We start from the raw sequence: 13,786 nt of genomic DNA on the forward strand, positions 1-13,786 counted from the left end.
ATCCAAAATAAAGAAAACATTTCAGAGGGACTATCTCCAATCAAAAAGTAAAGAGCTGTTTTAATGAGTATTTTGAAAGCATTGTCAAACCCAGGGTGCCTCTGTATATTTATAAAACCAAGATAAAGGCAGACTTGGCTTGAAAGAGAAACATACATACATTGAAGCAAGAAAATCATTCTAACTGTGGCACATCCATTATTTCTTGGTCTTGCTACAGAAGCAACAAAAGAGGAGAGGTGAGGCCTAAGCAATATATTTTAAATAATGAATGGTTTTCTTTTGTTGAGATTATTTTTCTGAGGGAAGCTCTGGCTATGTCAGAATGCTAACCTTGGCCTTTAATCTCTTTATTTTTTCACTGAAGAAAAAACAAACGTTGGGGCTGTGGAGATTTCCAAGAAGCAGATTAACATTTCAAGTCAAAGTCCTTACAAAAGGGGGGAAAGGGAGAAATTGACAACTGTTTAAAAACTGGAATGCATTCACCTGGTGTAGCTCAGCCAAAAAAAAGGGGGGGAAGAGTTCCAAAGATGGAAGAGTTGATCCATGTGCATTGCATTGTTATCAGCATAGAGTCATGTTGCATACCCATGTGGACAAACACAGTGATTGTGCCAGTGGTCCATTGACAGTCCTTGCCTAGTGCACCAGCACTGGATCCGTGACAATCCTAAAGTGGGTGAAGGACTTCATGGTCCTCTCAACCAGCCAGGCAGAGGTGTCCCTAGGGTCCCTTGTGCCCTTGGCAAGGAGCTGGCAAGGAGCCACCCCCCTCGGGGGGAAAAAACTTTACCATAATAGTCACATTAGAAATTACTACATTTTACACAACCCAAGGACAGTGGTACCTCGGGTTAAGAACTTAATTCATTCTGGAGGTCTGTTCTTAACCTGAAACTGTTCTTAACCTGAAGCACCACTTTAGCTAATGGGGCCTACCACTGCTGCCACCACCTGATTTCTGTTCTCATTCTGGGGCAAAGTTCTTAACCCGAGGTAATATTTCTGGGTTAGCGGAGTCTGTAACCTGAAGCGTCTGTAACCCGAGGTACCACTGTACTTGAAGCATCCAGAGTGAGGGCAAGGTGAGAGGAAGGACCATGATGCAAGGACAGGAAGCTTTCCCCATGTTTGACCTTGCTGTGACAGCAGCAGAGTGTCACACACACATACAGTCCATAGTCTGATCGGTGTTTTTTGCACCCCCATCTGGGCCTGTGCCCCTGGTGGGACCAGTTTTGCCAACCCTTGGGTACCCCCTGCAGCCGGTCAGCCATATCCATTTAAGTCAGTTAGATGAGTAACACAGATTGGGGTTGGGACACTTGCAGCAAGCAATGTAAACAACACCCCCCCAGGTGGTGAAAAGATGTTCTTCACATGTTCTATGATTCTATTAAGGGTGCAACCATAGGGACCATGGGATAGATCACATCTATTTCTCTCATGTCTTGCTTCCAATCGTTGCAGCTGTTCCTCAACATTATTTGAAGTTTGGTACCCCTTCCAGTGCAAAGGAAACAAGTTCAAATATAACAGATATACCATATTTTTTCGTGTATAACATGCCCCCGTGTATAAGACAACCCCTATTTTTGGGGGACTCCAGATTAAGAAAACGGGGGGAGATTGCCCAGAGTTGTTTTGTTTTTTAAAAAATAATTTTTATTCATTGTCAATTAAAAACCTTCCAATTAATGACAAATCAATTCCAATCATACCAAATCATAATACAAACAATACAGCCAATTAAACACTCCAAATTTAAAAAAAATAATATTCAGAAGGGGACTTCCCATGTTCTGGATATCAAGAGATAATGTCCTTTGTTTGTTTTCTGCTTTTCTTCCTTGTTGTTTTCCACTTTCATAGTTCCGATCTTAACCGTACTTAGCTTCTCCATCAGTCACTGGTGTATGACTCACTATCTTATTTAACAAAGTCCATATATCTGTTAACCTGCAAGAGGCAAAAAGATTATTCCATGTTGTTTTCCACTAATTGTTTTTAAGACACAGTCCTCTGGGTAGCCCTTCCTTTCACTCCACCGCTTTTTTGCTCCAAATACTCTGGGCTTTCTTCCAAAATTCCTTCAGTTGATAAAATTTATGACATAGCATTCTTTCAGATCTCTCTTAACGAGCCAATGTTTCCAATATATATCTCCAATGACAAACAATGTGGTGGGATATACTTCATAGTCAGTAATTACGTGAAGATTGTTTTCCTTTAAGATCCATGCCAACTCTCCTGGGCCCTAGGAGAGCCAGCAGCAAGAATCCAAAATTCACCGTCACTTTCTCCTTGATCCAAATATGAAAATAATCCATACAAAGGTTCGCCAAATCATGAAATAGCAAATAACGAGTAGAAAAGAACGGTAGCCACTCACCTCATAAATCCAAGGGTAAGGATGAGAGCCTCTTTCAAGCCCAAACTTTAGCATCCAGTGACTGGTAAGTTTACAAGATCTTTTTATCTACTTCCATCCAGAACAGGCCTATTTTTTAGTCTGAATTTTGATAAATTTTAAGGAACAGGGATCTCCTGGCTCATTGGAATGGCTCTCAAGAGTGCCCAATTCGTACAGTGCTCAGCACTCAGCATCCCTGCCCCCGCATTATGCAGCAAGCGGCAGATTACGGACAATCTGCGGGTGACGGCCAGTCCCCCCCTACCCGGGGGGGGGGGATAGCAGGGATAATTACCCCTTATCATCTCTGATAACCTGCATTACTGGAGTTGGATGTAATGGGGAAAACCGGAAGTCGAGATTGCCCAGAGTTGTTGAGCTCCTTTGGGGGGGGGGGATTGCCGCAGACTCCAATCACCCGCCCAATCACTGCTGAAAATCTCCTGCTCCCGGCTACCAACCTGTCCCTTCCCCTGCATTATCCGTGTATAAGATGACACCCATTTTTCACATTTATTTTTAATTTTAAAAAGCCATACATGGAAAAATATGGTACTTCCAGAGTGGAATTTCAGTATTAGAAAATACCCTTTGTGTACAAATGCTGTACACACCAGATGTCAGGGATTGGCAGGGCTCTGACGAGTGTGTGGCGGAGGCAGGATGCCAGGGGTTTGATCCAGAATAGGAGGCCAGCAATTTATGGGGTTTGGTGCCACCCACAAGGTAGGAGCAAGGGCAAGGCAAAAAGGAATGAACAGATCTATCAGAGCACACAGGACATGATGAGGGAAGAGGCTGTTCAGGCAAGGAATGGGGCAGTTGAAACCCCACCACTGTTTCAAATGTGCTATAAGCATGCAACACCAGGTGGCACTGGAGAGCAGAGAAATTTCTTTGCCATTTTCCATAACGTTCCCCCCCCCCTTTTTTGTTATAACAATTTAATTTCTGACTTATTTATAGTGGTCCCACCCACCCCCATTCCCCCGTATGTAGATCCACCCTATGAGGCTCATTCCTGCAAGCTTACAACTATTTCATTTTGAGACTTTTCCATGTATCTGGTGTAAGTTGCTATAACAATGGTCCACCTAGTTGCTGCCTTTCATCTGAATGGGATTTAGTTTTGCTTTTCCCCTTTCAGCTTTCTAACATAAAACAAATGCTGACTACACAATTTGCAATTTCAACTTTTTCCATCATACTTGGTCATAAGCCTGTGGCAATTGGTGGGATAGGTCTGGTTACCCGACCTCCTGTCATCATCACAGATGTGGCATGTGTGGAGGGATGAGGGGTCAGTGTGGTACAAGTGCACCAGCAGAGCCACTCCGGTGTTCCTGCTGGTGCATTTGTACCACACCATCCTCATTAACAGACACCTTGTCCCTTGCCTTCCTGATACGCAATGCCATGGCAGCAATGGGAGGCCAGGTAAGCAGCGCTGCCCCAACAGCCATTGCTGTATAGTGTATTTGTGTTTAAATGATAATAGTTATTTCTAAATTTGCATCTAGGCATGCTAATTTGTATCCTTTCATGTCCCCTTTTTTGGCAATGGATAAGGGGCTACCTTATGTGGCCTGCATGTAAGGAAAAGATATACAAGACAATCATGGTGAAACTTTATTGCGTTGTCCAGGGGTGGACTTTGGTCTTTCAGTTTTTAGTGGCACTCTGTGCAAGGCCATCATTTGATGTCCCCCCCCCCTTCACCTTCCATTCTGCACAGGCACCAGGGTGGGGGAACCAGTCGAGCTGCCCTAAATCCACCTCTGCATTGTCTGATGTTTTCTGATTCTACACCTTCCATAATGATAAGGTCAAACTACATGTTAATCTGAAGTTGTATAAATGCATCTGTCTCTTTATATTTATTTTAAACACTGGCTTTGGAGAAAGGCCAGTCCAGATAAGACATGAGGGAGAGGGAGTTGACTCTTTCTCCCTGCACCATTTTCCTTATTAAAATTACTCCGATCCAACCCATTCCTCCCCAAACTGAAATGGTTGTGAGGTAAGGACAAATTGGCAGTGCTCAGCAGCAAAATGTCACAGATTTGGGTTCAGGGCACTGTGTTGGGTAGTTGCATTGCTCCAGAGCATGCCAACATATTTGTGGGTGATTTAGAACAGTCCCTAAGTCCCTCTCTTCATTCATTGATGACTTCTTTAGCATCTTTATTCATTTGACATGATTCTATATATTTATTTCTGCCCATATCTACTGCTGACTCTTACATTGCTTGCTCTCGTGGCCTCATTTCTGTGGTCAAAATGTATATTCCATACCTTTTTAGGTGATCCCACATCTCATGTTTGTTTGTTATTATGTTATATATTTTTGAGTTTTTATACTGTAAACTACTCTGTGATCCTCAGCTGAAGGGAGGTATATAAATTTAATAAATAAATAAATGACTCACACAGGCTCATGCTAAATATTTGAGGTGCCAAAAGACCCTTTGTTGTTTCTCATAACCCAACATAACTACCCTTTTGGAACTGCTGTTCACATCATAATATGAAAAGGCGGGGGGGGGGGAGTAATGACTGCTTGATTTCCATGAGTTTGGAAAGTTTGGTTAAATATAACAAAAGATTTACTTTGAAGTATAGCATCCACTGAAAAATGTCTTGCTAGAAAATTCATTCCACAATTTAATAATATATTAGAGGAAGTGCTAGGTGTAGACAATGCTCCTTAGTTTGAATTCCAAAAGAGGGATGGGACAGTAACTCGGACACAAACCGGTGCAATTGTGCAAAAGCTTGAGTCCGTTATATAGCTTATGGAAGAGGTACCCACAAATATATATGTGTACAGTGGGGTGCAGCAGAACCTGCCATCTCCAATTGTGCATCAGGACAATTGTGCCATCTCCAATTGTGCATCCAATTGTGCCATCTCCAATTCTGCCATCTCCAATTGTGCATCAGGAGATGGTTGCATCTCCTGGGCTCTTTGGAGGATAGGTAGAAGACCATTGTGATGAATTAATGGATGGCTAAACAAGAAAAGAATAGTTTCAGACTTGATGAGACTTGTGCAACAAAGTGAGCATGACAAAGTGTGAGAACCTTGTATGACTGCCGATTCTACTTCTCCTTTATAAATTGGTCTAGCTTTTCTTGAATATGGGTATGCCAATAGGCATCAGCCCCTTCATGGATCACTGCCTTGCCGTGGCGAAGGGGCTTGAATAACTCAGAGAAGCTATGAACTATGCCAAGCAGGGCACCCAAGATGAACAGGTCATAGTGGAGAGTTTTGACCAAACGTGATCCACCTGGAGGAGGAACCGGCAAGCCACTCCAATATCCCTGCCAAGAAAACTCCACGGACAAAGACAACAGGCATATAAAAGTTATGACGCTGGAAGATGAGCCCCTCAGGTCGGAAGTAGTCCAACATGCTACTGGGGAAGAGCGGAGGACAAGTACAAGTAGATCCAGAGCTGATGAAGCGGCTGGGCCAAAACCGAAAGGACACTCAGTTGCGGATATGCATGGAAGCGAAAGGAAAGTCCAATGCTGTAAAGAAAAATATTGCATAGGAACCTGGAATGTAAGAACCATGAACCTGGGTAAGTTGGATGTGGTCAAAAATGAGATGGCAAGAATAAATATTGACATCCTGGGCATCAGTGAACTAAAATGGACGGGAATGGGCGAATTCAGTTCGGATGACTATCATATCTACTACTGTGGGCAAGAAACCCGTAAAAGAAATGGAGTGGCCTCATAGTAAACAAAAGAGTGGCAAAAGCTGTACTGGGATGCAATCTCAAAAATGATAGAATGATCTCGATACGAATCCAAGGCAGACCTTTTAACATCACAGTAATCCAAGTTTATGCACAAACTACTGGTGCTGAAGAAAATGAAATTGACCAATTCTATGAAGACTTACAAGACCTTATAGAAGTGACACCAAAGAAGGATGTTCTTCTCATTATAGGGGATTGGAATGCTAAATTAGGGAATCAAGAGATAAAAGGAACAACTGGCAAGTTTGGCCTTGGAGATCAAAATGAAGCAGGGCAAAGGCTAATAGAGTTCTGTCAAGAGAACAAGCTGGTCATCACAAACACGCTTTTCCAACAACACAAGAGACGACTCTACACATGGACATCACCAGATGGGCAACATCAAAATCAGATTGATTATATTCTCAGCAGCCAAAGATGGAGAAGCTCTATACAGTCAGCAAAAAGAAGACCTGGAGCTGACTGTGGCTCAGATCATCAGCTTCTTATAGCAAAATTCAAGCTTAAACTGAAGAAAGTAGGAAAAACCACTGGGCCGGTAAGATACAATCTAAACCAAATCCCTTATGAATACACAGTGGAAGTGAGGAACAGGTTTAAGGATTTAGATTTGCTGGACAGAGTGCCTGAAGAAAGTGGAGGCTCGCAACATTATACAGGAGGCAGCAACGAAAACCATCCCAATGAAAAAGAAATGCAAGAAAGCAAAGTGGCTGTCCAACGAGGCCTTACAAATAGCGGGGGAGAGAAGGCAAGCAAAATGCGAGGGAGATAGTGAAAGATACAGGAAATTGAATGCAGATTTCCAAAAAATAGCAAGGAGAGACAAGAAGGCCTTCTTAAACAAGCAATGCAAAGAAATAGAGGAAAACAACAGAATGGGAAGAACCAGAGATCTGTTCAAAAAAATTAGAGATATGAAAGGAACATTTCGTACAAAGATTACCATAATAAAGGACAAAAGTGGTAAGGACCTAACAGAAGCAGAAGACATCAAGAAGAGGTGGCAAGAATACACAGAAGAATTATACCAGAAAGATATGGATGTCTTGTACACCCCAGGTAGTGTGGTTGCTGACCTTGAGCCAGACATCCTGGAGAGTGGTCAAATGGGCCTTAGAAAGCCCTGCAAATAACAAGGCCAGTGGAAGGGATGGTATTCCAGCTGAACTATTTAAAATTTTAAAAGATGATGCTGTTAAGGTGCTACACTCAATATGCCAGCAAGTTTGGAAAACTCAGCAGTGGCCAGAGGATTGGAGAAGATCAGTCTACATCCCAATCCCAAAGAAGGGCAGTGCCAAAGAATGCTCCAACTACCGCACAATTGCACTCATTTCACACGCTAGCAAGGTTATGCTTAAAATTCTACAAGGAAGGCTCAAGCAGTATGTGGACTGAGAACTCCCAGAAGTGCAAGCTGGATTTAGAAGAGGCAGAGGAACCAGAGACCAAATTGCAAACATGTGCTGGATTATGGAGAAAGCTAGAGAGTTCCAGAAAGATATATACTTTTGCTTCATTGACTGTGCAAAAGCCTTTGACTGTGTCAACCGTAGCAAACTATGGCAAGTTCTTAAAGAAATGGGAGTGCCTGATCACCTCATCTGTCTCCTGAGAAATCTCTATGTGGGACAAGAAGCTAGAGTTAGAACTGGATATGGAACAGCTGATTGGTTCAAAATTGGGAAAGGAGTACGGCAAGGCTGTATATTGTCTCCCTGCTTATTTAACTTATATGCAGAATTCATCATGCGAAAGGCTGGGCTGGATGAATCCCAAGCCGGAATTAAGATTGCCGGAAGAAATATCAACAACCTCCAGATATGCGGATGACATAACCTTGATGGCAGAAAGTGAGGAGGAATTAAAGAACCTTTTAACGAGGGTGAAAGAGGAAAGTGCAAAATATGGTCTGAAGCTCAACATCAAAAAAACGAAGATCATGGCCACTGGGCCCATCACCTCCTGGCAAATAGAAGGGGAAGAAATGGAGGCAGTGAGAGATTTTACTTTCTTGGGCTCCATGATCACTGCAGATGGTGACAGCAGTCACGAAATTAAAAGACGCCTGCTTCTTGGGAGAAAAGCAATGACAAACCTAGACAGCATCTTAAAAAGTAGAGACATCACCTTGCCAACAAAGGTCCGTATAGTAAAAGCTATGGTTTTCCCAGTAGTGATATATGGAAGTGAGAGCTGGACCATAAAGAAGGCTGATCGCCAAAGAATTGATGCTTTTGAATTATGGTGCTGGAGGAGACTCTTGAGAGTCCCATGGACTGCAAGAAGATCAAACCTCTCCATTCTGAAGGAAATCAGCCCTGAGTGCTCACTGGAAGGACAGATCGTGAAGCTGAGGCTCCAGTACTTTGGCCACCTCATGAGAAGAGAAGACTCCCTGGAAAAGACCCTGATGTTGGGAAAGATGGAGGGCACAAGGAGAAGGGGACGGCAGAGGACGAGATGGTTGGATGGTGTTCTCGAAGCCACCAGCATCAGTTTGACCAAACTGCGGGAGGCAGTGGAGGACAGAAGTGCCTGGCGTGCTCTGGTCCATGGGGTCACGAAAAGTCGGACACGACTAAACGACTAAACAACAACAACAATAGGCATCAGCACTTCGCTTTAGAGGAAATCTGTAGATCACTAGTATGGGTTGGGACTTTACTTTTTTAAGTACTTACGCCTGGATGAACTAGGCCATGAAGCCTTGCCTTGCTGTGTGATGGGAATTTGGGGTTGAGGTTCGTTTCTTTCTAACAAACCATAATCGGCAAGCCAACAGCAACAACAAATATTGGTGAGCATTTGCTGTTTGCTAGAGGAAACAAACCATAATCCCATACCACCCAACTTTTTCCAGCCCCCAACCGGGATGCGTGTCTTCTGGCATGCACCCCTGGGAGAGTCATGTGGCCCACACCTCACCTCGCCCTTCCAAACAGTGCATTTTTGGGGTTCAGAGTGCAAGGCGAGAGCACTCAAGATGGTGGCACCCAAAATGGCTGCCACAATCTTGCATGAACCAATGGAATGTCCCTGTTTTGTGGGGCTTTGGGAGGTATGTAATCCCTGGTTCAGACATAATTACAAGCCAAGGCTTCATGGCTTGTTGCTCTTGATCCTGCCAAGGAGGAAATGAAACCTCTCGTTCTCTTAGAATGCCAATGGCGCCCACCTGAGAGGTGCCCTGAAAATACCATTTGTTTGAATTTAACGCTGACCACTGCAAGGCATATACATCCTAATGAGGATCATTACCCTTCAGTTTTGCCAACATTCTTTAAAAGATTCCTTATTCAAAACACGGAATAATCTTAAGTATGGGATTGAGAAAACTAAGCTCTTCCCTGTCGGCTAAGCACCAGACTTGGCTTCATCAATTCTGCTGAAGATTCATGTACTGTGACAATTACCAACATTCTTGAACAAAAAAAATGCATTAAAAGGCACACATGGCAACTGCTTAATACTTTGCTTTCACCTATTCAGTCATATATAACCATGCAGGAATAGCAAACCCATCTATTACATTTTTACTAAATTCACATGGAAAATAGACTTGAACAAGAAAAGGCATATTATTTGTGAAATAACACTTCTGTCAGTATTCTCTTGCTCCTGTCCGCCCCACAACAAGCCTGTACAGAACCTCCTAAATTATCTTGGGTGCAAAAAGTCATGTCTACTGTTTCCAAGAACACAGAAGCTTTAACAACACAAACCCTCTATGATAGATCACATTTCCTGCAGTTAAGGTTGCTACCAATGTTCAAACGGTTTCTACTTGGAGAAATGCTTTTTCTAACAAAGCTGGCACAGTTAAAGAAAGTCACTTTGTCTCCCTTGTTCCATGAGACCAGCATAGCAACAAACAACACTGAACACTCAAACAAACAGGATGCCTATTTTCCTGTACCATACACTGGCAGACACAACATCCATGTTACCTAGAGACCACACAATAGCTTCATTTACATTCACTCAGCACTTTCATTTTCAGAGCTGCTTAAAGTAAGTTTTTCTAAGTCAGCAGGGGGGGGGGACATCTTGGTTTGCCTAGTTCAGGGGTCAGCAACCTTTTTCAGCCGTGGGTCGGTCCACCGTCCCTCAGACCATGTGGTGGGCCGGACTATATTTTGAAAAAATAAAATAAAAAATGAACAAATTCCTATGCCCCACAAATACCCCAGAGATGCATTTTAAATAAAAGGACACATGTAAAAACACCCTGATTCCGGGAACGTCCACGGGCTGGATTGAGAAGGTGACTGGTTTGTTGATTGTTGCTCCCATTCACACCAAGGGAAGAGGAAAGTGGAAGCAATTGACCAAAGTGCAGCCACACATTGAAAAAAATCTTTTCCCTCACCCCCACCCAGAAGCGGCTATTTTAAAATAACGTGGGAAGTGATCCATAAGCTGTCTATGAACTTATATTAATATTTCTCAGTGTAACTTTGTGAAATATCATGTAGTCCATTGGAAATGAAAACCCCATAGAAAACATGGTAGAAATAGAAATCAGCAGTTGGTGGAGGGTTGTTTTTACTTAGACAGTTTGCTTTTGCTACAGCTTCAGCTCTGAATGCCCAGAGACACACTCTAGTTGCTTTGAGCATTTCAATGGTGCCCCAGCTCTCTTATCTTCACCTGCAATATCAGGGGAATGCAGCTTCCCTGAGTTGCTTCCTGCCTGCTGATAACAATTCCATCCTCAGAATGCCATTTTGTTCTTTCATTAGCCTCCAGTTCTGATATCCAGCCCACGGGAGAATATGAGCCACAAGTTTTCTATGAAATTGTACAAATGTGTAATTGCAGCTGTAAGATGATTAAGAATTTGGGAGAGAAGATGTAAATTTTCACAACTGGAAAAATAGGTTTAAATGTCTGACAACAAAACCATCAAAGATCCCGTGGGATGCTCAGTAATTGACCTATAGAAAAGACATTACAACCTGAAAAAGAGAAAATGCATGTACTTTTGTAAACCAAAAAAAAAATCTTTAATAAAAATAATTTTTTTAAAAAAAGCACACGACCTCGTTGCTGTGTAAGCAAGTAAGTGCCTAGATGGGAGATTTCCTCAGGTGTGACACCTTGGGTTTCAAGATGGAAATTTCTGGGATATACATAGACAGGAAATAAATAAATCTGCCTTATTCACCTTCCTTGCCAAATCAGCTTTGTACAGGAATTTGTTTTAGGGAGGGAGGAAAACTGCCTGCTTCCACCCAGGGGTGGAGGAAACTGCTTGGGCACCTGGGATGGCACACCCAGGGGTGGGGTGAGCTGCTCATAGTGACAGGGCCTCCAAAATCTGCCTGCCTTCTCCCACTCCGCCGCCCTGCATCTCAGGAGAGATGCGTGGCTCGGGCTCACTGCAGGCCCCATGGTGAGTGCCGCCCAGCATTTTGTCACACACCCCAGTGTGAATGCCGTGGATGCCTATGATAAGTGCTGGACAGCACTGGAGGCCAGTGGCAGAGCTTCAAGCTCTGGCACCGGGGGAGGGGTGGAAAGCAGGTGGGAGTGGGCTGGCACACATCCTGGGGGCGTGGTGTGGTACCTGCTGGGGTGTGCACCCAGCACGGGCAGGGGGGGCAGCCGCGATGGCACCCCACCGGGATCGCGCTGCCGGTGGCGGTGCACTCCCCCCACCCTCCTCTTCCTCCGCCAGCGCTGGAGGCCTGACTATATCATGCATCAAAGACATGATCATTTGCACTGCTGTCTGTCTGACACATCCCTCCTCTTATGCATGTGGAGGGAGACCTTTTGGCACCTGCCAGCTCTTCCTAATCCTCTCTGGCCAATGGTTAGGGATGGTGGAAACTGTAATCTAAAACATGAGGAAGGCACCAGCTTGGGGAAGGCCGATCTATTAAATCCATGGTTTACAGTTATGCACCTTTATTTCTTTTTCCTTGGCAATATGCATGTGTTGTTTCAATAGAAGTGGATACTATTACTTGATAAATTGAATGTTTTGTTTATCCAAAAGAAACATAAGCATTGCTCCAGATTTCGCAATACAGATCTCCAGACGGATCAAGTAAGGCATACAAAAATGTATATGCTTGAGTATACATAGAAATGCATGCATTAGTGAAAACGGCATACAAAATGTATTAAATTGGGGATAATTGCTTTTGGAAAATACGTCTTTTAGGCATGCAACATATATTAGGAGAAAATTACACTAGAAAGCTGATTTCTTTTTCTGAGGACTTTTTTCCTTTTTAAAAATTTGCAAAGAGTCACATTCACCCATCCTGATAATATTTATATATTGTTGTCTGGGTCATGCCTACATAGCTGTGCTGGGGAGCAGGTGTTGACCAAACTGTAGCGGTCACTTGGCTTGCAGCCAAATCTTTCTTTTTTTCATTGATCTAGAAATGCCCCCTTTCTTCTCCTTATTTCTGCTTCTTGACACAGTCCTTTGGCAAGCTCCCAGCCCTGTTTCAATTTTCTTCACTTTACTTTCCCGTTTCACTTCTTTGATCCTGTCAGTTATGGAGAGAATGCTCATCTCTGACACAGATTGCATGAATGGGAATAAGATTGCTGGTAGGTTTCCTTTGCCGCTGTGGATTTTGCAGGCAGAGAGAAAGGAATGTTTTAAATAGGAATAACAGTTGAAATTACCACAGCGCCCCCCCCCAATAAATAATCATTTTAATAAGCTTTTTATCATGTGATAAAATTGTTCTGGAGTTTTAAAGGTAATAAAGTGCATCAGTGTTTTCTGCAAAGCAAAACAGAACTATTTCATACACATTGCTCCCATTTAGAACATTTTAGTATTTAAAAATTGACTACAGGTCTTTCCTACTTCTTCTCTTGGTTGTTAATTTAATATTCCTTTAAAAAATCTGCCCAGAAGTTGCAATCAACAGAAAAATTCTTTTTGGTTTTTTCTCTTCTTTCCACCTTATTAAAATGAGGGCTGTTTTCTACTCTTTAGTTATAGTAAGAAACCTTGCCACCTTTGGCTTCTGTGATCATGACACTTGAGTTTAGAATTTGGTACAAGATCTCCAGATTCAGTTTTAATAGAGAGAAGGCTACTGAAAGTCACCCTTGTCTGAAAATGTGGGGGCTGTTCTTGTCAGTTATGCCTAGAACCAGGTATGGGTAACATCATCATTCCCTAAGCCAGGCATAGCTTAGCTCTTCTATTAACCCCTTAACCCGTTTTTCCAGTTGAAACATTGCGTGTTTGCATGCACTGTAAGTGCATTTGTGCATGATCCCTGGTTTGTGTGTTTGTTTATTTTTCTCCGTGCCTGAATTCTGTCGTTCCTGTGAGCTGCTAATGGTGAGCTATGTGAAATTACCCCATATTATGCTCCCTGTGAGGTAGGTTTGACCCAGTCAAAGACCTGATCTACACATGCATGTTCATGAGGTGGTACAAGAAGTTATATTCCCCAGGCTGCAGGTGGGGATGCAAACGAACAAACATCACACATCAAAGATATGTTAGCCTAGCCTGGTTTTGTATTTTCAATTTTATTTGAATTTATTGCGTAAAAAATGTGATTCCCACCACGAGCATTGTGTATCTGAAGTGGTACTGTCCATC

General features: G+C 43.0%; 1 protein-coding gene and 1 long non-coding RNA gene across 12 annotated transcripts in view; one reads left to right on the plus strand and one right to left on the minus strand.

Moving 5' to 3' along the window:
- Positions 1–13,786, plus strand: part of LMNTD1 (lamin tail domain containing 1) — a 221,718-nt gene that overhangs the window by 36,127 nt on the left and 171,805 nt on the right. The gene's annotated exons all lie outside the window — the stretch shown is intronic.
- Positions 1,643–2,871, minus strand: LOC310744282. Its single transcript, XR_014539491.1, has 2 exons — positions 2,396–2,871; positions 1,643–1,962 (listed from the first exon to the last, which is right to left on the minus strand). It is a non-coding gene; the product is annotated as an uncharacterized lncRNA (long non-coding RNA).

Source organism: Podarcis filfolensis, assembly GCF_964270895.1.
Source record: "Podarcis filfolensis genome assembly, chromosome: 10".
Classification (NCBI taxonomy): domain Eukaryota; kingdom Metazoa; phylum Chordata; class Lepidosauria; order Squamata; family Lacertidae; genus Podarcis; species Podarcis filfolensis.